Genomic DNA, 26427 nt, shown 5'->3' with positions numbered 1-26427 from the left:
CCTCTAATAGGAGCAATATTATAAAGAAATCAAATCCAAGGATGAAATCCCTCAACCTAAGATGAAATCCCCTCAATTTCACAAACATATTTCAATGAGTAACCATGATTTGATAGAATGGTGCAAGTACCTGAGAATACCTATTAATGAGGTTCTGTCGAGAGATCAATCAGTACCTCATAATCACAAGCAAGCATTATTTATTTACAATCTTGAACCTTCATATATGAATGGATCTCATTGGGTTACCACATATGTAAAAGATAATAAAATAAATTACTTTGATTCATTTGGAATGCCGCGTTTTCAAGAGCTTGTAAATCATGCCAAGAGAAAAAACCTGACTTTATTACATCAAAATAATCAAATACAAAATCTTATGACAACAACTTGCGGTTATTTCTGTTTATACTTTTTGAATGAGATGAATAAAGGGAAATCATATTTGGATTTGTTAAAAGTGTTTGACATACACGATACAATGAAGAATGAAAAATTCATTGAGAGATATTTCAAAAATATTATGTAATATATATTATATGCAGTCTTCTTGTGTAAAACAGAAAAAGCAAACAGAATAATAATAATAATAATAATAATAATAATAATCACTTTATTTAAGTGTCGATGTATTTAGCACTAGTGTGCTAATTGGGGACACTGTAAATAAATAAACAAATATTTCAAATATAACATGTGTTCCAGGAAGTGAACGCTATATGAAGACCAAAAATGGAAGACACATGATGAAATGTAAATGTGCAGAATGTGGAGTAACAAAGGTTAAATTCGTGAAGCAGGGAAACTAAAGATGCCCTCACAAGCTGGGGACAATATATTTCAACCAATGGATTTGGGTTACGAACTTGCAAAGCTAACTGAACAAGGTGAAAAAAGAAAAAGAGGAAAAGGATTTACGAAAAAGGAATGGGATAAATATCCAGATTATCCAAAAGGTTATAAAACTGTAACGACCAGAAAAGAATTCGACAAACATTTTCCAGGTCATTCAGAATCATTGGTGAAAAGTTCTTATGAGAAAGACATGAAAAAGAAAAGAAATGTGACTGTCTCGAATGCTGCTAAAAAATATATCAAAGATTATTACAGAGACTTTTGGAACGATCATATAAATGAAGGCATAAAAAATGGTGATTATGAATACAAACCGACGATGAAATCCCCTCAAAGCGGATCAGGTATATTGAGTTCCGTTGGAGATACAGCTGCTGAATTATTTATCAGCAAAGGAATTCCTTATTTAGCCAAGAAAGGTACAGAAGCTGGAAGATATTATGGTTCTGAATTCATGAGAAATCCAAAATTGCAAAAGAAAGTCATAAATTATGGAATAAAGAAAGCAACACCAGTTATTCAAAAAGTTGGATCAGAAGCATTGAATCAATTATGCACAAAAGTTAGGCCTAATTACAGATACAAAACTGATAGAATGGATCTTGATGCTGATATGTACAAAGGTGGTAATGTTCCACTTCCATTTTCATATGTTGATTGGAAAGGTGCAAATAAAGTATTGACAGATCCCACTTTATTCAAAAGGCCTGAACCATCCGCAAAGGAGAGAGTTGCTGAATATAAGAGACAGTACAAAGAGTACAAGAACAAAGGTGGAAAAAAGAATTTAGGTAAATGGGCCATTGATCAAGGTTATGCAAGTAAACCAACATGGAATCCAATTGGTGGTGAAATAATCAATTATATCGATAAAAGCAGAAAAGCAAAAAAAAGGAGATTTGATTAACAATTATCAGGAGTTCAACAGAAAGTATCCAGATGCAACAAAATTATTAGCAGTAGATTTAATTATGAAAAATTTCCCAAAAAAATTGACAATAAATGACGCTGGGATGATAGTTCAATTGTTTGATGATTATATCAAATCTTTATTCGAAGATGGTAAAAAATTATTAATAACACCAAATATGTTTAAATTTGCACAAAAAGGAAAAGGATTAGATATCCATAAAGCTATTGGTAAAATACCAAAACCAAAGGCTGGATGGACACCAGGAAAGTACAGATATATGGGACCGTACAAACCCCTTGATAAGCAATTAGAGTATGATAAAAACACTGGCGAGATCACCAAGTGGCATGTACAATCGTATAACAAAGTGGATGAAATAGCGGCTTATCATGATATATTTTATGATATGGGTAAAAACAAGGGAGATTGTGACAGAAAAATGGTTGCATCATTGGATGAAATTCCATATGGTGAAATGCCAAAATGGGGATCAACAGCACGATTCTTGATTGATAAAAAACAAAAATTAGGTCTTGGGGTATCAAAAAACGGAAAAAGCCGTCGAGTGAAATAAACTGGCAAGAAAAATTAGCTGATGAATTACATAAACCAATAAAGCGTAACTTTACTCGACGGCGTGTAATAGTCAATCATATTGATGAAATATGGTGTTCTCATTTAGTTGAAATGCAACAGTGTAGCAAATGGAACAAAGGCTATAGATATCTACTAATTGGTTTTAGATTGTTCAGTAAATATGGTTGGATTGTGCCGTTGAAGAATAAAAAAGGTGAAACTGTAACTGAAGCATTCAAAAACATTTTCAAAGAGGGTAGAAAACCACAATATCTATGGACTGATAAGGGTAAATAATATTATAACAAGTTTTTCAAAGACTTATTGGATAAGAATAAAATAACACTGTATTCCACTGAGAATGAGGAAAAATCATCTGTTTGTGAAAGATGGAATAAAACAAAAACCAAAATGTGGAAGCAGTTTACTGTTCAAGGTAATACCCAGTGTTAGGACATTCTACCTGAAATAGTAAAACAGGACAATAACACCAAACACAGTTCAATGAAAATGACACCCGCAGAAGCTAGTCAAAAGAAGAATGAAGAAATTGTAAATTTTAATCTGAATGGTAATACAGAACCAAGGATGAAATCCCTTAAGTTCAAAGTAGGTGATAAAGTTAGAATAAGCAAGTATAAGAGAAAAGTGTTTGACAAAGGATATACTCCAGATTGGACTGAAGAAGTATTTACAATTGATAAGATCCAATATACGAATCCAATAACATACAAGTTAAAAGATCTCAATAATGAAGAGATAAAAGGCAGTTTTTACGAACCTGAGCTGTTGAAAGCTAAACAGGATGCATTCAGAATTGAAAAATCATCAGGAAAGATCATAAGAAAAAGAAAGCTTTAGTAAAGTGGAAGGGATACAGTGATGATTTCAACAGTTGGGTGCCTTTGATAGATTTGAAAAAGATATAAACGTTAATCGAGTAATGTATATTAGCGACATTACTCGGTTGTGGTGAAAATAATATAACCTATATATACAGATAGATTGTCTATCAGGTGTGTTGTTTTTACTACATATGTATTTTGCTATTTATTTAGCCCAAAGTATTATTATTTCTGGCTATTACAAATTAAAATTTTGTTATGAAGATGCTTGTAACTACTTTTGTAAATTTTGTTGCATGTTAGGCATTTGTAATATTTGTTTTGCCATTTCTTATTTGATTCATATTTACGCTTCTTTTTGTCTTCATCAGACATTTTCGGTTTTATGTTGGCAGATTTTTTATAATCAGCAGGTAAACCCCCTTTTTTGGCATACTCGAATTTATAATGACAACCATCTTTTTTCGAGATACCTGATTTCACATTATTGATTTTTTTCACAAGCCATTTTCACAATACCAGCGTTGATCCCCAAATGTTGTTGTGCAGCATACATGCTATTGAAATATGTTACTTCTTTCGTTTGTTGACACACATATAAGATGAGGGTTCTGGCGCAGCGGTTTACAACAAGGAAGCAAACAGGCAAAAAACGCTCCCACCCCCAACTTCCCGATGCTTGCGAAGGAAGTTGGGGGTGGGAGCGTTTTTTGCCTGTTTGCTTCCTTGTTGTGCTGCGACCAGAACCCTCATCTTATATGTGTGTGTCACGCAAACAGTATAACAATAAAATCGCGCGAGCGGCGCATCGAAGCTGTAACGTCTGTAATCAATCGCCACACAAATTCTGCCCGCACTGATTTTATTCAAAAGTGCGCCAGAAATATTTTCGCATTGAACAAGTATATGCACAGTGTATACGCCGACATGGCTGCCGCAAGATATTCGTCCGATGTTCTGCAAATGTTCTACGGCCCAATACCGAGGGAGGAAAAAATAAACCTTCCCGAACCGTTCAAACCAGATTTTACCGCGTGATATGACGGGTTTCAAATATCCCAAAACAATTTCCAAGAATGGCTTCGTGTGTGGAGAATGGATATATCCGAAAGGAATCCAAACAATAAAGATCTTTTAAAGTTTGCAAGAGAAAACAAAGAAAAGATCACTGATCTGGTTGGACAAGAAACCCAAAGGCTAAATAGCGTTAAAGTAAGTTTTGGGTTACAAGTAAAGTTCTCAATAGAAAGAAACGGTGAAACGCAATTCATGGAGCATTATTTCAAAGACGATGAACCGCACGTTTTCAAAAGGCATGATGAGGACCTGATAAAACAAAAATTTGATGAATTCATTGGAAACGCAAAAGGAGAAATAGAACACTGGTCCGAGAAGGGATCAGGATGGGTGGTTGAAAGGATACAAATCGCGTATGTGAATGTTGCACGCTATCAGCCACTTCGTGGAGGGACCTATTTGCCTCTTCCTGCCAAACTGGCGAAAAAGAAGGCAATAATCAACGTGAAAAACAGGGATAACGAATGTTGGAAGTGGGCACTCAGAGCCGCTTTATTCCCTCCAAAAGACGAGAAAGACCCGCAAAGACCAAGCAAATATCCGGTTAACGAACGTATTAACTACGCAGGCATCGATTTCCCAACACCGGTAAAACAGGTAGAAAAGCTCGAGGCACAAAACCCAAAACTCGCAATAAACGTATTCGGCTGGGAAAACGATTGTGTGATTGTGCACCATATAAGCAAAAAACAAGCGAATGTGCCGCGGATAAGCCTGATGTTAATCGAGTCAGGGAAAATTCAGCACTACTGTTACGTAAAAAGAGAAAGCGCTTTGCTATTCGATCAGAGCAAGAACAGAAACGCAAAACACTATTGTATGCTGTGCTTAACCGGTTTCTCAACTGCGGACTTGCTCGTGAGTCACAAAAAATATTGCAACGGTGTGAACGGCAGGCCGACAAGGATCGAGATGCCAGAAGAGGGGAAAAACATCCTTTCCTTCCAAAACTTCAAAAAACAGATGAAGATGCCTTTCATTATTTACGCGGACTTTGAGGCAATTATCAGAAAGATTCTGGGCTGTGAGCGTGAGAGAACGCAAACAAGCTACACAGAGAAGACCGAATGGCACGAGGCATGCGGTTACTCTTACCTTGTTGTGAGAAGCGATGGTAAAGTGGTAGGTTCGAACACTTACAGGGGTGAAAACGCGGTGGGAAAGTTCTTAAGCAACATTCTGCAGGAAGAGGAGAAAATAAGAGAGAGTTTGGCCACACCAAAGCCGATTGATATGACGGCCGAAGACTGGGAAAAATTAAAAAAATCAAACGACTGCCACGTTTGTAACAAAAGTTTGATAAAAGACGAATTCTTAGGTTCAATGCCCATCTGGGACCATGACACAGGGAGCTATTGCGGTCAAAGTCACAAAGGTTGTTATTACGTGGCGCTCAAAAAAATAAAATTTGTTGGGCCAAAAAGAGAAAGAAAAGAAAAAGACAAAATTGACGAATGGATTCCAAAAACTCAGGAAACATGTTTGTTCTGCGCAGAACCTTTGATGAAGAAAAACTTCAGAGACGCGGTAAAGGACCATTGCCACATAACGGGCAGGTACCGCGGAGCCGCGCACGAAGAATGCAATAAGAAACTGCGAATTAACCCAAAGACGGACCAAATACCAGTTGTATTCCACAACCTGAGGGGCTACGACGCGCACCACTTGATGCAAGCGATGTCGCAGCTGCGGAAAGAGGTGAAATGTGTCGCCAACAACATGGAGAAACACATCACATTTTCGGTCGGAGGTCTGCGTTTCATCGACAGCTTGAACTTTTTGCAAGGAAGCCTCGATTCACTTGTAAGCGAAAGACCGAAAGAAGCATTGAAAATAACATCAACGATTTCGAAAGGCAGCGACCTGCTTTTCAAAAAAGGGATCTACCCTTACGAGTACATGGACTCAAGGGACAGATTTAGCGAGACAAGGCTTCCGGACAGAGAGAAGTTTTACAGCAAGCTGAACGACGAGCACATAACAGACGAAGAGTACGCGCACGCGCAGGCTGCCTGGGAGTATTTTGAATGCTAAACGCTGGGCGATTATCACGATCTTTACGTGAAAACGGACGTCGCGCTGCTGGCGGATGTTTTTGAGAACTTCCGAAACCTGTGCCTTGAGCAGTATGGGTTAGATCCGGCGCATTATTACACGTCGCCAGGTCTTTCCTGGGACGCGCTCCTGAAAAAGACGGGGGTCGAACTTGAGCTCTTCACAGACTACGAAATGCAACTCTTCGTGGAAAGGGGGATGCGGGGCGGAATCTCCATGGTGAGCAACAGGTACGCTAAGGCAAACAACCCGCTAGTACCGGGATACGACCCAAGCAAGCCAAAAAAATACATCATCTATCTCGACGCAAACAACCTTTACGGATGGGCGATGTGCAAGCCCCTCCCGATAAGAGATTTTAAATGGAAGCGTGTCATGCCCACATTGGAGGATATCTTGAATAAGAAAGAGAACGATAAACATTGGTGGATTCTCGAGGTCGATCTCGAATACCCTGCGGAACTGCACGAGGAGCACAACAGCTATCCCCTGGCGCCGGAGAAAAAAGCCGTAAAAAAGGAGTGGATGTCGGACTACCAAAAGGGGTTGATGAAAGACCCGGATTTGAAACCCCCGGACAGCAAGAAGCTGCTGCTAACGCTTCAAGACAAAAAGAACTACGTCGTGCATTACAGAAACTTGCAGTTTTATCTGAAGCAGGGCATGAAACTAAAGCGTGTGCACAGGGTGCTGCAGTTCGAACAAGAACGCTGGATGGAGCCTTACATCCGGATGAACACAGAGTTCAGGAAGAAAGCGAAGAGCGACTTCGAAAAGAACTTTTACAAGCTCATGAACAACTCCGTTTTGGGCAAAACCATGGAAAACCTGTGTAACCGCGTTGACATAAAAATAGTGCGCAGCAACGAGACGGACAAAATAAGGAAATTGATCGCTAGCCCTTTGTACTCAAGGCATGTTTTATTTTCAAACGACATGGCAGGAATCGACATGCGAAAAAGCAAGCTGCTTCTCAACAAGCTTCTCAACACCAACATGGATATATTGTCAACATTAACAGATGATGAACTTAGAGTGTTAGAAGCCAAAGTTTCAAAGTTTCTCTGGGAGTAACTGTGTGTTCGGAGGAACAACCAGCAGCTCTTCACGCACGAAGCCGCGCTTGGGCCCGTCGCGAAGATAGTAGAGAACGGGCTGATCCGGTTTGGAAAAAGATCTTTCAATGCTGTAAACTTTCAAAGACCAGATCGGGTCTGTGGCCCTTTTTACGCCCCCTTCAAGCTCGCCAGGCTGGTAGAGATAACGAACTTGGACAAGAGAGGGGAGGATTTTTTCGCTTTTTCCAACAGGCCTTGAATAAGATGTCGATGGCCTTGCATAAACAGATTTTTCTTTGATGGCGACGGCGGGTTTCTTGCCGATAAGGCTCGTTACCTCGTTGTTCAAAGCCGAAACAACTTCTGGAAGTCTTTTCACCCAGCTGGTGGACCGCTGGCCCCCACGGAGAAGAATTTCCACGGCGTACTGGTGGCCGAACAAGCGCTCCGCCAGGGTGCGGTTGAAACGTTCAACAATGGCCTGGTCGCGGTGAATGTTAGCGCGCCCGCGCCGGATATAGGTTTTGTGGTTGTCCATCTCTTTTGTGACAGCGCCCATGAATTCGCGCCCGGGGTCAACCTGCAGCATTTCAGGCCATTCCAGAGGCGAGCGCTTGTAAATCTTCTGAAAGGCCTGGGCGACCTCATCAGAATCTTTGGAAGTGAGGGGTTCGGCCTCTTTGTAGCGGCTGGCCACATCGACAACGGTCAGCGCGTATTTGAAAACTGCGCCCACGGGGAAGTTTGTCGTGCGGCAGAAAAAGAAGGTCCGCCTGGTGGACCTTGTTGGGTGTTGGAACGTCGAATTTCGGCCGAGGAATTCGCTTCGGCGCGGGGAGGTATATCTGCCAGAGCGCTTGCCTGATCAGCCACTTTTTTGTGGTTTCTTCAAGTACCTTGGCGGCCTCGGCTAATTTTTTGATCGCGGCGATTCCTTTCCAGTAGCCCCCGGGGCCGTAGTATATCTTCGCGAGTTTGGCGTCCATATAAGCAAGGTGTAAAAAAGTTTAAAGGAACCGGAAGGCTGCGTAGCCCAGAACGAGAGCGCCGGCGCCCACGAACATGAGTTCACCGTTTTTCTGCTGCTCGCTTGATTGGTAAAAATCCGAGAACTTGGGCTCCTTGGGGGGTATCATCTGTTCGTCAGGATGCGCCTGGTTGTAGAGTTTGAAGGCATAGTCGGTGTTGGTGAAGTTCTGCTTGGCCTGCTCCTTTGTTTGCGCGTTGGTCGCGATCCAGTCGAGAAGTTGTGTCCGGTCGCGCGTGTATTTGGCGTAAGCCGCTTGATAATCTTCGAGAGCGCTGTCGTGGCGCTTTTTTTCTTCAAGCGCGGCTTTGTCGCCCCCGCAAAGCGCCCTCGCCAGATAATTTCCTCCAATGAAAGCCGTGGCGTTCAACACAGCCCCGCCAACCATAATCGCGATGCTCGCCATGGTTATATATTAACGGAAGCTTTTTTCAAATCATAACTCATTCCTGTTTTCCTCGAATGGTACCACGTTGTTCGCAATCCAGTCGAGAAGGCTTTCGGGTTCGGTCTTGTATTTTTCTTTGGCGTTTTGATACGCCTCGGCGGCTCGCTGTTGACAATCTTTCAAAAAGTCCGCACCTTTTTTGTCCAAGTTTGCCTCGATCCAGTCGAAGTTGAGAAGTGAACGCTCGAAACACTCAAGAAACTCATTGAGTGGTTCGTCGTAGCTCTTTTCGTCTTCTCTCGCGGATCTTGAAACAGCCTCGTAAAAGTCGACGCTTGCAATACTTGCCATGGCGCAATATAATAGACTTTTATTTCTTCAAAACAAAATAATTTATTTCAAACGCTGTCGGGGAGGATTTTCTGGTCCTCGAGGTACTTTTTGAGCGCAATGCTGCCCGCCATGACGGCGGTGAACTTCATATAATTCATAAAACTGCTGCTGGGATCGGAAGTGAAATTCTCTTTCACAACCTTTTTTGCGGCTCAGCCGATGCCAGTGACTAATCCCGTGAGAGTTGCGGCGTCAGTGACGGTCTTGACAAGATGGTGTTGGACGTGCTGCGTTTGATATAAGGAAAGAACAAAAGTTTAAAACAAAATTAATCTGTCTTCACCGCGGCCTCGTCTTCTTCTTCTTTTATTCTTATTATTTCTTTTTCTATTCTTCCTATTCTTCTCTTTTCTTCTGCACCCTTATCAACAAAGGGTTCGCTCAAAAGATCAGCGGTTGTATCAACAACCTTGATGGCGATGTTGAGATATAGAAACCAGATGCCAAAAACCGCGGCTGAATTGAATGCAAGTTTGGGAAAGTCAACTCCGACCATGTTGGAATATACTCTACTCGCAAATGTTTAAAGCATTTTTTTAAATCCTTTTCGCTGTGTCGCGCGAGCAGGTTCTGGCTCGACACTCGTGGGCTCAGGCGCAGGCTCCGGCGTTTTGAATTTGTCGAAGGCGGGCTTGGCCATTGCCTTGAGCTCTTCACGTTTGTAATAGATCCCGAGCAGTGAAACGCCTATGCCGCCAATAGCAATCCATTGGTTGGTGCTGAGGCCGCCGCTTTTTGGGCTTTCGCCTTCTGTAGTCGGGGTTGGCTCAGGGGGTGGCTCAGGGGCCTCTGTGGCGGCTTTCGCTTTATTTTCCGCGTGATAAGCCTCAGCCGCTTTCTTCTGTTCTTCCCATGCCAGCCGCGTTCTTTCAGCAACCATTTTTCCAGCAGCCACACGCTTGGGGTTTTTTACGCGCTGCGTGGCTGCAGTCGGAGTTGTCGCTTGCTGTGTGGCATCGCCGGCGGGTGCTGCTTGGGTCTCGACCTGAGGCGCCGTGACGGCAGGTGCGCTCTCGGATTGTTCGGTTGACATTCTGAAACAAAGGTGTATTCTAAGCAAAATAAAAAAGTTTAATTGATAAAAATTTGTCAGCGCCTCTCAGCAGCTGTTGACGATTTGCTGACAAGTTATTTTGCAGTTGCCGAGTCGGGTACTTCATCAACGCCCTCAAGCGGATAGCCGTGTTCATCACGAGAAGGATGGCTCTGCTCCGGCAACTGTGGACTGAAATCAACATGTTTTGTGGTGATGAACACCGCGTTGGCCGCAGCAAGAAACCGGCCGCACTTCAAAGCAAGGTTGCCGGTCAGATTGGAGAGCTCTTTGTTCAAGATGTAGTCGTTTCTGAGCCCTTTCTGATAAGCGTCGATGTCTTTGATTTTGACGGACATTCCGACCACTTTGGTTGCAAGAAAAATAAAGCTGTCGATCAGGCTTTCCGTTGTCTTTGAGCCCACGTACGTCTCGTAGCGTTTGGTGAATTTCTCGACCTCTTTGTCGCTCAGGCGCTTCACCTGCTCGTGTGTTAACTGCACTCCGATGGCCTCTTTGGCTTTGCCTGTGGACACCAGCACGGCCAGCTGCTCGCGAAGAGCAGGAATGTCAGGTCCGGGGGCGGTTGGAACAAGGCCACCTGCGGGACCACTCGACGGCTCGGGTTCGGTTTGAAGAAGGTTCATAACGTCTGCTAACGCGGCGTCTTCTCCAGCCATTGTGCAAGGCTATATACAACTTTCATTTTTTTATTCAAATAACTTTACCCCGTAGGGGTGGCGAATCGCGAACACAAGATAAGAGAACTTTCGCTCTTTCAGCTTTGAAACCAGACCTTTGTACTCATCCGGGGAGAGCTCGCCGGCGTAATCATCGAAGGTGGCTTTCGTGGTCCTGGCCGAGGGGTGTAAAAGAGGACGATCGCCGCCACGTTCTCCCGGAAGGAAGATGTAATGCCGGTCAACTTCTGGGTCAGCACCCAAACACTGATGCCCATATGCCGGGCAGAAAAGGCGAGATTCACCAGCTCGCCTGTACGCCCTTTCACATCTTTGGAGGCCGCGCAGTCGTCGAGGACTATGAGCGTGTTGGTGCCCTCGGAAAGCCATCTCACGAGCTTCAACCACTTTTCCACGCGTGCTGTTCGCAGACTATCACATCCATTCTTGGATCGTTTTCACCAAGCCGGTGGTAGGTCTTGTTGTGCGTGAACGTCGGGCAGATGAGAACGATGTAGTCGAACTTTCCGCGGAATGGGCCGTAGAGCTGGTCCACCACGAACCTCGATTTACCTGAATTTGTTGGCCCCACAATGAGAGCGTTGAAGGGTATCTTGCTCGGGTCCATGTTCATATTCAATCCTGTACATCTACCATCTGTCTGTCCATAATGTTGAACTGGGAGTCGGAGATGACGAATACGTGGCAATTCAAGTTGCCTGAGAATGCTTTCCTCTCGATTTCCAGCTGGACACCGTCTGTACTGTTCACAAGGCGCTTGCCACTTCCGTGCATTTCTTGGTCTGTCGTGGAGCGCATATCAATTGGAAGCCCGAAATTATCTCCGGTGTAAAACGTTGTCGCATCAATGTGCACGTTTTTATTTTTTCCCTTCACAAAGAAGCGTTTGGCCTCTTCCCACATGTCCTTGCCTTCGACGCCGTTGTTGTAAATCATGTTGGGCGAGCCGTTGATCGTGACTCTGACTTTCGTCAGATCCGGGAAGACGTATTTTTCTGAATCTCTGGTGCCATTAGCATACGGCTCTATGAACAGCAGCAGGATGGCTTTTAGCGACCTTTTTTGGGCTTCGATTTTGACGTTCTTCCTCGTGTCGGCGTTTTTTTCGAAGTTCAACACTTTGAAACGCATCACGTGGTCATAGGCGAACTCTTTTCCGCTGGAGTAAACGCTGTACGCCTCGTCTGCCAGAGTCTTGCTGCGGATCATTTCGTATTTGAGCTGGATGTTGGTCAGCTTGTATTTCAGCTGGGTTGTATCGGAGCCCTTGACCACATGTTCAGCTTCAGCAAGGGTTACTTCGAATACGAGGTCGTTGAAAAGGGCCTGGGGGTAGAAAACGCCGTGATCAGTTAGGATCTGATGGTCAACCTGATCCGGTACTTGCTCCCGTACACCTCATTCAGCTTTTTTTCAGCGTCGACGCCCGAGTCTTTCTTGTCTCCAGCGTTTGAGCGGATCTTGCACAGATCCTCGCTCTGAATCCCTTCGAGGATCATGTTGTCTCGCTTTTCCTGCGAAAGAAAAAGGTCATGAAAGATTTTGTAGATTCCGTAGCCAACCGTGTCTTGCAGGGTTCTGCCTCCAAACTTCACGTGCAGCCTGTCAACGAGCGCTCGCGTGACGTTCTGGACAAGGAAGTTGTTGGCGTGCCCTCCAGAAAGGTCGATGTTAAAGACAAGCGCTAGCGAGCCCGGCACCAGAACCTCGTTCACGTTCAGCTTGGGCACTGAAACATACAGCGTATCGCCGGGTTTGGCTTCAGTGCGGGAAAAGGTGATCCGCTTGACCGCGCGCTCGGCCTGCATGGCTTGTAATGTTTTTTTGCTGTACGTTGCGCGAAGGTTCTCTGGAACTGACATTGTATAATACGCCGGCGATAATTTTCTAATTTAAAAAATAACAGGCTTGAAATATAGCGCTATGTCGGCTGAAGGTGGTGGCGAATTTGGTTACAAAGACCCAGATCTTGACAATCGGCTTGACCACGATGATGATGAAGAACAAGAGGTTGACAGAAGCCATCCTTTTCAACCAGGTGCGGCATCCACTCCCTACCAACCTGGCGCCCTCTACCACGGGGGCGAACAAACGGAAATGCGTACTATGCTCCACGAGCAGTCCGGCCTGCATGACACTTCTTATGAAGAAACTCCTTTGTTAGGCGCGGAAGGTGAGCAGCAAAGATCATGGGACAGTTTAACGAGAGTTTTTCCGAATGCAAGCGCAATAAATCTAGAAACTGAATACAACAAGGGCGAACTGTATGTGAAAATGAAGGGCTTTGGCAAAAAACTTTATAAACTCTTCACCAAAGAAAAGGGTACAGGCAAGCAACAGCTAAACCCAAAACTTTCAAAAGAGATCAAAGACTCTCTTGGCCCGATGGCACAAGAAGTTATTGATCGACAAAATGAGACCATAAGAACTGTCCGACAAAATTTGATAGACTCTGAAAAGCAATTAAAAGAGGCAGAAAAGCTTGCCGCGGAAAGGGAAAAAGCGTCACAAGAGTTGCAGGAGCTTAGGCAACGAATAGATAGAAACCAAGCAAAGATTGGTGAAATTCATGATGAGCAGGGGTCCAATTTTGAAAGTGAAGCGGAACTGCGCAGGCTGAAGCAGCTGCAAAAGAATTTACAAACAGATTTAGAAAACGCAAAAAAGGAGGTGGCCGCGCTTGAAAAGCAAGCGAAAAACAAAGAAAAAGAACAAGAAAAGGTCGACAGACTCAGAGCAAGCCTCGCGGCAAAAGAAAGTGAAAGAAACAACGTCGAAGAAAGGCTAAACCAAACAAAACCGTTGGACGACCTGAAAGAGCAGGAAAGCGAGCTGCAGCGCCAAAACGAGGAAGACCAGGCGATCATCCGAGATGAGAATGCCTCTCCCTCTGAAAAAGAAGCCGCAGAAGGCAGAGTTGCAGAAAGAAACGAGGAGATCGCGCGTTTGCAAACTCAGATCGCGGAAAGGGAAAGGGGGCGGCCTCTCTTGGAAAGGGTCAAGGAAATCTTCAAAAAACATGAAGTGACATTGACTGCTATTCTTCTCGCCGCCGGGGTCACAATCGGAGCTGTCATCGGGGCCCTCACCAGAGGTTTGAAAACCACCGGCAAAGCTTTGGGAAATGGCCTCAAAGATATTGCCGCGAAACTCGGTTCTCTGCTGCCCGGGCTGATTGGCTCGATCGTGAGCTTCCTGTTCAAAGCCGCCGGCCAAGTCGTCGGATTTCTGGCCGAGTACACCTGGCTGCTCATTCTTGCCGCGGTGGCCTTTTTGTTCGAACAATATTTTAAGAAGCAGCGTTAACTTTACCTCCAAGCCATGAACAGCAACACCGATAATCCAACTACACCTACAATGACAGCTGTTTTGTTTATTTCATGTTGCGGTGTTTTATCTGGAGCCGCGGGCTCTATTTTTTGCGCCGTTGGCTGCGCTTGCTGAGTTTCAGTCGAAGATGGTTTCCTTGATTCGGCAGTTGCGGCTTTGTGTATCGGGTTGGACGGATGGCTGTTGGGAGGCTTAATTTTTGACGGGCCGCCTGCCATGAGTTTGAGCCCAGCTTTTTTTGTGTCAGGATTTACCTCGTTGTTGACCCCCAGTTTCATCCCGGAGACCGCCTGTTTCAGCTTGTTGTTGAAACCGATCGTGCTTGCGGTATTGATTATCATTTGCGCGGGCATGAGCCAGGCCATGGGGGCAACAGCGAGATTGAGCCCGACCTTCGCTTGGTCCACCGCGAGCTGGTACCTTTGCACGCTCGCGGCCAGGTCGGGCTGTGTGATCGTGCTTTCCACCAGCACAAGGAACTCACTCTGGGCTTCTCTCGCTCGACCGCCGAACCGAGAATGCTGCTGCGGACGTTGACTTGCGCGCCCAGGATGCAGTAAACGAAAGCCTCGATCGACTGGTTGATTCGCACCAAGCCCGCCTGCGTCAAACCTGATGCTGTGTTTGGCGCGAACCAGTCCGATTGGGTCTCAGAAGCGGCACCCGGCTCGATGTAATAAATCAAGTCCCCTTTTATCGCTTTCCCGCCTTCATCGCTGAATTTGTTCCATCCCGGGTATAGGTAGTCAGTTTTCGACGCGCCGCTCGCATAGACGTAAACGCTTCCCAGACCGTGGTTTGCCCCGTGCGTGTAGCGGAAATCACTCGAGGGGTCTATGCCGAGCTCCCTGCATAACCTTTTGTATGAAGCAACGTCATAATGATTATTGAATTGGTTGAAAAGCGGGTCTCCAGGCAAAGCGCTCATGCTCTGAATACCTCCTAGCTGGAACAAAATTCGCCTGACCGTAAAATACACGTGGAAGATATAAAAAGCTCTTATCTGCGGGGGGAGATTCATCCCGCTGTCAAAGATTTCGCGAGAAACTCCGCACACCTGTGTCGCGCAGAAAACCGCGAAGTTGAGCTGCTGCGGCCAATATTTCATGTCAGGCCCTCCTAACCAGTGTTTTGATTCGGCTGCAGAAGTGTGCCTGAGTTTGGTTTCTTAAAATATTTCTCTGAATTTTGTCGTAAAATATTGGTCAGGCGTGACGTAGATTTGGATTTCGGCGTTGAATATTTTTTTCAAGCTTTGCGCTTTGCCGTCGAAATGTACCGCAGGGATGGGCAAAGAAACTTTTGAACCGAGGGGCGACAATTGATAAGGAAAACCTCCGCTGTCTCCCAAACCTAGCGCCTAACCTCCTCTCATTCCACGCTCCAATATTTTCTATCTGAACCGAAGACACTTTGAAACGAGTCTTCGCTTTCTTTGAAAAACACCTCCCCGGTCACGTTATTTTTCTCGTCGACGCTTCCTTGCGAAACGAACCGGCTTTTGTCCGCTTTGGGGAAGTGGTTTAAAAAGTTTGTCCACGCCTTTTTCTTCGCCGCCTCCGCTTTTTTTAACGCAGGACCATTCCACAAATTCGCCATATTATTTGAACATAATTTTATTTGTTGAATATAAAATGGTTGTTCTCACTGTTGTCACGCAACAGAACGGAGGGACAATATCTTTTGAAAAACCGATATCGAAAGTGCATTTAATGAAACTCATTTCTTGCAGTTTGTACAACAGCTGGGACACTTTGAAGAAAGAAGGTTCGGCCTCCTTGGGAGATAAAAACAAAGATAAAGCTTTGTCAGTTAGTAAATTACCCCCAGGACATTATAATTTAGAAAGCTTTGCAAAACAATAGACAGTCTGTTCGACAAATATCATTATAAACAGTTGGAAACAGAACTTAACCAACCTCTTGGCCAGCTTGTAATCAGAAATTTTGGGGCAAAACCGATTGAACTTGATCGCGATTTAGCCGGTTTGCTTGGTATTGGGCGAAAGTTGAGTCTTATAACCTTCGTAAAAAGGCTTACAGCTCCAATGACATATTTTATTCATTGCGACTTGATCGACAAACAGAAGAATCTGTTCAATGGCAAAAGGTCAGATGTATTAGCCTTGTTTGATGTGAAAGGGAAGCCTTATGAAAAGGTGAGCTACCAGGCTTCTCGCAACAGGTTTAGCGAGAATGCTCTACAGACGAGTTCATAAATAGCATCACCATTAGCGTCAAAGATGAAAATGGTGAACTCTTTGATTTCAAGGGCTTCCCGCTTCTTTTTGAATTACAGTTAAATTAAATTTCTATATATACACAATGTCTTCGGCAAATCTGTTGCCACCAAGCGCGTCGCCTGCCGAGAATGAAAGAAGAATCTATCCAAGCCTTCCCGAAACGACAAATGCCGAGAATTTCCGGCTAACCGAGATAAGCAGAGTTGAAAAAGAAATATCTGCCGAGGTTGAGCATTACAGGCTTGTGTTGAAAAAATACAAAAAAGCCCGGAAAGCGCTTCACTATTCCCTGGTTGGCCTTGGCGCCTTCACAGCAGTTCTATCTTCTGGGGCTGTTGCAACATCACTCACTGGTGTTGGAATTGTTGTCGGCGCGCCTGTTGCCGGGATAGCAGCTTTATCTGGCGCGGTTTCCACTGGCCTATCCGTTGTCAACAAGAAGCTTGAACGCAAAGTCAATAAGCACTCGAGAATCCATTCTCTGGCTATCGGGAAACATGACTCGATAAACCTCGCCGTCTCACAGGCTCTTAATGATAATCGGGTTTCTGACACGGAGTTTCAACTGATCACACGTGAAATGCAGAAATATCGCCAGCTTAAAGAAGCTTTACGATCGAACTTCGCGCGAATACAGACAAGTCCAATCCAGCCAGATATCGAAAAAATAAGAAACCAGGTTCGGGACCAGGTTCGGGAAGAATATAAAAAAAAACTTGCGGATTAAACAGCAGATTTGAACTAAATTTTGAGCGAAAAAACACAAAACTTTCTCTTAGTCTTATCAAAAACAGGTGATTGTGGTACACCGCGTTACCTTCACGCGTGACGTTGCGTGACTGGGTTACGTTACTATCACGCGTGACGTTGCGTGACAGGTCACACAAAAAATCAAAATCCCTGTCGGGGGTGCTGGTTGGCTGTTCTTTTGCCTAGCCCCGGCTAGGACTTTTTCCGCCGCTGACAAGGCGGCTGTCCCGTTTTACCTCCGGACGAGGTTTGAGATCCCGAGGGACCTCTGAGCACCCCCCAGTCACCACTGGGCCGGGGTGGGTTCACCCGGGGTTGTCACCGTGGACGGTCTCACCCCATACCCCTGACAAGCGCCTGTACGTGCCGTATGAGAAATCAGAGGTGGCCACCCTCACATCCAAAAACACCATCATTTGCTCGCTGATAAACAGTAAAATTACTCAAGCTATATACATTGATCCAGTCGCCTCTCCTATCACTTGTGGTGTTGCTTCTCTGTCTTTTGCCTAAATTCGCAGGTTTTCACACATACGCATGCGCTTTTGGGCGGCGAGATGATGTCATGCTTGAGCTATATTTAGAGATTGGATGAATAAATTATATCACAACAGCAGTTCTGAAGGCCAAAATGATTGTGCTGTTCCACGCTATTTGCTTTATTTTCACGGAACTTTCTACGCCCGTTTGGCAGAAAGAGGTCAGACAGATAACGTATCAAGTCGTTGAAGTCATGCGAGAAGCAGAGGAAACTTAAGAGGCCCTGCGCCTAAGAAACGACCGATGATTTCCGGCTAAAAAATAAAATCGGCCGATTTTTATCTCCCAAGTAGAGGTTACCGAATACTATTTAAAAATGAATTTCTTTTGTTTCAGTTTCGCTTTAAACCAAAAATATTGAGCCGCAAACTTTTTCCGTCTGATAGCAGGAAAATCAGGCCGAAAATAAGTCCCCCGCAAAAAACTGTTCAGAAATTACTATCGCAACGCAAAATAATGAGAAAACTACACAGTGTTGAAGAAAAAGGCCTTTTAATGCAATATCATTCGATAAAAATCATGTCGTGGCGTGACAGCGGCCATTGACGTCATATGTCACGTCAAGTCGCAAAAGCGTGGGAAAAGGAGTCTGCAATGTCCTTCGTGCGGTCAGCGGCTAGGGATCCAGTCGTGACCCCATAACTCAGATCACGCTGCGGCCAAAACGGTGTGGCGGTTGGGGAAGTTTTTCTTTCTGAGTGACCATCATTTGTGAAAAATAACATAACATTGTTCCACTAAACGTTTTCTGGCCGGGAAAAATTGTTTTCCTATTTGTGCATTCGTTTGGATTCCGCCGCTATTTATACAAATGACGTCAATGGCCGCTGTCACGCCACGACATTTTCCAGATCCAACTTTCGTTAGCAGATGGTAATTTCGAGTTATTTTCTTTTTCTGCGTATTTTTCATCTTCCTTTCTCTTTCAATTATACATCCTTCTACTCAGGATGGTCTTTGAAGGCCTAGCAAGGTTTAAAGTGGCGTTTACCACGCTACCCACGGCCGTATTGGCAAAAGAGAAGTGTTTCGCCGAAGTAGCAGGATAACGGTAAACACGGTAACTTTGAACGCCTTGTACAAGGTCAATATACTTTGGCCGAAAAATGTTTTTCCAGAAACGTAATGTATATCTCTCCAATGTCTGATTCATCACTGTGATTGCTTTCAAAAGCGTTGAACTTTTGAGAAATAATTATTTTAAAATCAGCTCCAACGCTCCATCTAATTTAGTATGCAATATTTGAAACTTTATTTTTTAATCGCTTCGGCAGTTTTTTGATGTTTATCGAATGATATTGCATTAAAAGGCCTTTTTCTTCAACGCTGTGTAGTTTTCTCATTATTTTGCGTTGCGATAGTAATTTCTGGACAGTATTTTTGCGGGGGCTTATTTTCGGCCTGATTTTGCCGCTATCAGACGGAAAACGTTTGCGGCTCGATATTTTTGGTTTAAAGCGAAACTAAAACAAAAGGAATTCATTTTTAAATAGTATTCGGTAACCTCTACTTGGGAGATAAAAATCGGCCGATTTTATTTTTTAGCCGCAAATCATCGGTCGTTTCTTAGGCGCAGGGCCTCTTAAACGGGTTCGATCGAGGCCCTTGTTCAAGGAATAACACATGATACGAGCGATCGAACGCTGCGATCAAATCTTGCTATTTTCTCGTTTCCTCCTGCTCGCTTCACTTCGGCAGATTCTGTGGTGAAAAAATAACTTACAGCGCGTTGTCTGGGCGTATTTTTTGGTAAATTCTGTTCTGGTTCGTCATTTTCGGCCCAAACAAAAAAATCTTGAGTTGTCCTCCATGTTTTTTCAGTACTGCTCGTCAAAGGGGCCTGGGTAATATTTGGTTCCAGTATTTCTGAGAAAAAATGTCACGCAACTCGCAGATTTCAAAACAAAACTTTTGCTTCGAACGAAGGTTAGTCGCCGCCTTTTTCGCTAACGCTCCCTGCCAAAAAGGAACCACTTGTGCCAATCATCATAACCATCCCCAGAGCATACTTTTAAAAAATTCTTGTACTCAGGGGTGGCTTCTACGAGAGGTATTATCGGCGGGTTTAGCGTTGCTTTATGAACAGTTCCCTCCTTTTCGAAACATGGGAAACAACACTCCTCGAAACAACAGTCCGGATATTCGAAACAAATAACCATCGGCACAATCTGCTCCCTGTATTGACAGAAAGGCAGTTTTAAAATATTCTTGTGTACCTTGTCCCACCCCATTTCATTTTTTCCTTTATTTTTATCGCTATGTACTCCTTGAGAATCATCTCACGAAGCTCTGGAGGGAGGCTTTGAATGGCCTCGGAAAGTTGAACATCGGACGAATATCTTGCCGCAGCCATGTCGGCGTATACACTGTGCATATACTTGTTCAATACGAAAATATTTCTGGCGCACTTTTGAATGAAATCAGTGCGGGCAGAATTTGTGTGGCGATTGATTACAGACGTTACAGCTTCGATGCGCCGCTCGCGCGATTTTATTGTTATACTGTTTGCGTGACACACACATATAAGATGAGGGTTCTGGTCGCAGCACAACAAGGAAGCAAACAGGCAAAAAACGCTCCCACCCCCAACTTCCCTCGCAAGCATCGGGAAGTTGGGGGTGGGAGCGTTTTTTGCCTGTTTGCTTCCTTGTTGTAAGCCGCTGCGCCAGAACCCTCATCTTATATGTGTTGTTGATTGATGGCTTTCACACACTTTCGATTTTGATGATTGTATTTTACAAATGTGTAATCACGTTTCTTGGCAGATTTTTTAGAATTTTGTTGAGGCGTCATCAATTGGAGATTGCATAATCTATTATCATCTTAGACATCATTGATATGATCAATAACTTTATCATCTGGGATAAGTCCGTTATAACACTCCCAAACAAGTCGATGAACGTAATAACATTTATAACCACTTTGTTTGTGTTTTCTAACGTTTAATTTGAGATAACCGTGACTATTATCATTACCTTTGTGAGGTACTTTCTTAATGATATTAATTATATTACCATTTTCATCAGCAGCATACAGATCATAAACTGGATGGATTTTATAAACACAATTATTAATTTCAATCTTACTCATTGCAATATAGTGTAGTGACATCTCTTTATAATAGTTTTCATAAAAATGTTTTTCAAACCATAAATATTTTAAAAGATAGAGCCGTATAATATATATGGAGAGTAAAAATGAAAAAATTGAAAAACCAATAAAATTTCCTGATGAAATAGAATATAGAAAATTAAAAATTGAATTAGATTTTTTAAAACCAATGCATACGAATGTATGCCATCAAACTTCTGCTGAAGTTACACTTGATTTTATTGAAAATAAAATTTTTGATAGACCATCTTTTGAAAAAATTAATTTTTGATTTTATAATGTCCGTAAGCATAAGAGTGTATACCATATTTTCGTATATATCTTTTATCATCAAAACATGATAGTGATACTTTATTCAATTCATAACTACCTATTTGATGACAATTAGATCTGATTGTCCTCATTTTATGATACATTTGTTCACTATTGAAGAGAGTATTTTTATAATCGGTATGATTGATATTCTTTTTGATTACCATTTTTTGATGCCTTTTGCTGTTTTATTATTTTCTCCATTTTCTCTAATATATGAATACATCTTACTTCTGAGACCAACAAATTCTGTTATTATTTGACCTCAAGCTTCGTCTTTGAATTTTCCAATTACCTTTTTGTTTGTTTTATCATAGAATTTACTATCTTCTGGATAATCACTATTATCAAACTTGTCTTTATTTTTCCAAAAATCTTTGTAAACGTCTTTTGTTTCAATTTCATATGTTAAACTATCAGTATCTGTGAACAGTCCGGAATATCCCGATATATTAGGACGGCTGTGATGTCACGAACCTCACGTTTCAACCAATGAGAATGCGTGTTTTGGTTGGAGTGTTGTGTTTCATAACAAACCAAGAGATTCAAGATGGCGGACAAATAGAGTCGCGAATACTTTCCAATGCCATGAATGCGGGCCTTCAGGAGGTATATATTTATCTCGAATTGAGTTAAATACTGTCCAAATTATAAAATAAAAGGAAAGTTTGTGTTCGCGTTCCATGTCACAGACAATTCTGCCCAGGTAACGATTATCCTCGGACCGAAGGAAAAACCACAGAACGCAATGCGGGCCACGTTTGACGAGCTGCTGTTATCATTCTTTGGAAAGAGACCATACAATCGGTAAGCATCTTTACTCTGCATTTTTCTAAGCACAGAAATGATCGATATGAGAATTGAGGCTTTCCTCTTATCTAGGGATTATCGGGCCGAAATCGACAGCTCGCGCGTGTTCTTATATGCCAGCAACGATAAATTGTAGATGTCCAAAATGTTATACGGAGTTGGCTAAATCGAGGAAATGAAATCATCATTAAAACAGAATTTTCAATAACGCATACGAGTTAGAAATTCTTGTTCTTTTATACAAAATAAACTAAGCTAGAAAAAATGTATCCAAAATTTTAGTGTTGTCAGATGCAGGGATAGTCAAAAATTCTGTTAATATATTCTTTGTAATTCTGAAATTTCTCCATTTTGGTATTTATTTCAAATATTTCTTGTATCTATTTGTTATTAGTTTGACAATTAGTAACGTTCAACACTCGACACTACATTCTAAACTCTTGTGCTTTTTCAGTCTTTGCTTTCATAATAATTATTTTACCAAAACATTACTTTCTGGTACAATCAAGCTTCATGGGGAGGTGAAAAGAATCATCATCTACTAGGAACAGCTGTAGTGTGTATAGTTTTTTAAAAAAGCCAAAAAAGAGTACAATGCCCCCTACAAACCTTAACTTACATGTTTGCATGGCCCTCAACGTCTGGTAAATGAGCACAAACAATCTCCTCTACCCTTTGTGCCATTCCTTGGGATACTGATGCAATACATTTACAGGGAATCACTGCACTACCCCTGGCCTGTCTGTTTCGCTGCCACTTCTGTGCTGTAGCTGGTTTTGAACAGGCTGTTGGATCTCCAGTGATACAATTGGGGTACACATTCGGTAAATCCACGAACACAGAGACCTCCCGGCCAAATTTGTTTAATTTCGTCCGCGTACTTAGCGACGTCTTCTTTCCGCTCTTTTCCCTTTTTTCCCCCCACAAATTCGGCAAAGTGCCTCGAGCAGTCGAGTATGCTCTTCCATGTACTTAAGAGAGAAAAATTGAAAACAACTGTCATAAAAACGAAGGAACAATGCATTGCTCAAGCCTAATAATAGCGGTTCAAGCACACATGTAAGGCCTCAAATTCAAAGAGAGTTTACAAACTATTGGCGTTGTTTACAACCGTGGAATTTGGCATGATGAAACTTTAACAACACTAGAACCAGTAAAAAATATACACAGCTCAATTTAAAATACGCAAATACTAGAAAATAACGTGTACTCTTTACTAACCTTAATATTTGACCACAAAATCGCGTGTACATTGTCGCTTGACACCAGAAAAACTCAATGATTAGAAGACAGTTCACGTTCTCCCACTACCAAAATGGCCGCTTATTCTCCTTCTCAACGTTTGGTCGCAAAAAGTCCCGTTTAATGCTGGCTAGTGTCAATGCGAGACTTGAAACAACATATTTTCTTTGTCCGCATGAAAGGTCCGCCATTTTCCCTGCTAACAATAGCTTCATGACGTCATGGCCGTCCTAATATATCGGGATATTCCGGACTGGTAAATAATAATTGAGCTTTAGTTTTGTATTTTTTTTTTTGATGTAATTATAATAGAAATCGTACATTAATGTTTTTGATATATCCGATATAGACATTCCAATATATGCTGGTTTATCCAACTTTAATGTTTCTTTGATTTTATGTACAGCTACTAAATTTTTACTGAAAATTTTAAATGATACATAAGTAGGTTTGCTTGCTAATTTAACGTGTTGTTTTTCATCACATATCTATCTATCTATCTATCTATCTATCTATCTATCTATCTATCTATCTATCTATCTATCTATCTATCTATCTATCTAATTTAACATCTACTCTTTTTCTCAAATTTTCCGTTGTTTTCCCAAATACTGAATTATTCATAAGTTTGAAGAAATCTTTTTCAAATGAATTTTTTGCTTGTTTTCTTTTTTCCGTATTAAAATCAATATAAGGTTTTAACCATGCTGATTGATTGAATTTCAAAACTCTATCCACTTTTGTCAATTTTAGCCCCAAATCAAGATATAATTGTAAATTTCTATAATGTAAAACATATTTTTCTTTGTTATTCAATGTAGGTATTAATTTATGAACTTGTCTGATAGAAATATTGAATTTGTCTTTTATTTCTTTACAATAATCTGAAAGCATATTTTCTGTTACTTTAACTTGTTCAGGAGCTAATGGAAAATCATTATGTAAATCATGTAATTCTTTTAGATATTCAAGATCAACTTCTAAAATCAATCCAGTTTTACTATCTTCTGTATACTTTTCCAAATTTGTTTTATTTATTTCATTTAAAATAATGAGCAGGATCAAGTTTATAATATTCAAAACATGTGTTTCTGAAATTTTCAAAAACATCAGATAGTAACAGAATATCAGACAATAAATATAGATCATGATATTCTCCCATGTTCTTGAGATTAAATCCTCTCCACACTTTTTTAACGTGTTTATAATCATTATCACTAATATGTTCGTCATTTAGAATACTATAAAATTGTTCTTCTGAAGGTAGTTTGGTTTCATTGAATTTTTCAAATGAATCCATATGATCATAAGGATAAATGCCTTTCTTTGACATTAGATCCAGTGCTTTTCCTTTGAAAACTTCAGATGTATATTTTAGAGATTCTTTTGGCAAATTACTCACTAGTTTATCAAGACTGGAGCTCATGAATTGGAAACTATCAATAAATACAAGATTATTACCTAGCATGAATGCCATATATTTTTCCATATCATCTGGAATTGCATTTATCAACATTTTTTCTTCTTCTCCTTTCTTATCAATGTATTTATGATTTGAAGCTATTTCACCTATTTGCTGCATTATGAAATGACTATCATATCCTCTCAGATTATGAAATATAACTGGTATTTTATCAGTAAGTTTAAAATTAGATTACAACTCTCATGTGCAGAACCTCTGTATTTACCTGTTACATGACAACGATCTCTTACTCTTTTACCACAAATATGAGATTCTTTTGATTGTTTGAAATTATTTTCATCTGTCATCTTAAGAGGTTTATTGAATTTGTATTTTATGTTTGTGCAATATTCAACTTCATCAAGCATTTTCTCCATAAATTTATGAACTGCATTTTCACCTCTATAAGATTGAACTGGTTTTGTATATTTATCATCATAGCAACATACTTATTTATAGCCATAACTACAATCTGTGTGTTTTTGATATGCTTCAGTATAGGATTCACTATCATTTGGTTTACAAGAATCCACTTTTTCTGTAATAGATTCGAAATCAGCGTAAATAACAAATGGTACTTTTAATTGTCTATGATGATTTTTAAATATAATTTTTTCACCTTTTTCTGGCATTTTTATTGCTTGTTCACCATTACTTACAATACAATTAGTTTTATGTTTATTAAGAATATCTTCTGATGAAAAATGTTGAAGACAATGCATGCAAAAATGTTGTTTATGTTGATGTTTAGTTTGATCAAACATAAATCTGTTGAAGTCTTTAATCAGTACATAATGTTGTTTTTCTTCATTACTTATTAACAGTAAATTCAAATGATCATTGAACCTTTCTTTGGAAATATGAATTGGAAATTTTTGTTTATTCTCATAACCGAAAACATTAATGTTGATATTATTTTGTTTTCAATTTTATTATAATCATTAATTTTAACCGGAAATTCAACATCAGAATAATCTAAATGTTTAACATATTCCCTATCAATTATTTTAACTCTTTCTTGATCTTTGTTTTGTGGATTTAAATGTCTAATATGACACCATCTGAAACATTCATTATCTTTATTTTTATATTTATTAGACCTTTCATATTATGTCTTAATTCTTTTGGAAGATGGATATATGATTTTCCCTTCATTGGCTTATATTTAACAATATTCAAATAATGGTTATCAATTTTATCGATTATCCAGCCACTACCTTCAGATAACCATTGACCAATTTTTTTAAGAATTTGTTCTTGAGCAATTTTTAATTGTTGATTGAATCAATAATATTTGTAACAGTTTGAGCTTGACTATTGAAATCAAGCTGTTTTACGTTTTACATAATGCTTTCCACCAGTAATATCAATTTCAACTTCAACATCTTTATCATTTTTTTCATTATTAGAAACTTCTTTAATTAAAGTCACTCTCAAAGATTCATAAAATTTTAAATTTTTGTTATTTTCCAAGTAACATTTATTAAAATAGTATTCAATTGCCTGTCTACTATTTTGTAATTGGATTAATTTTTATTTTTAAATTAATCTCATATGTTTTAACAGCATCTTCTAGAGCTTGTTTAATAGGTGTGATTTTGGTTCTTGGCGCAGGAATTGGTTTTTTAGATTTAATAGTTCTAGGTTTTGGAATTGGTTTGTAATTATCTCTAAATTCAAGAGGTGGTGCAATTTTATTTTCCTCAT

This window comes from Orbicella franksi, chromosome 11 (genome assembly GCF_964199315.1).
Source record: "Orbicella franksi chromosome 11, jaOrbFran1.1, whole genome shotgun sequence".
Taxonomy (NCBI): Eukaryota; Metazoa; Cnidaria; class Anthozoa; order Scleractinia; family Merulinidae; genus Orbicella; species Orbicella franksi.
Note: the sequence above shows the minus strand (reverse complement) of the source record.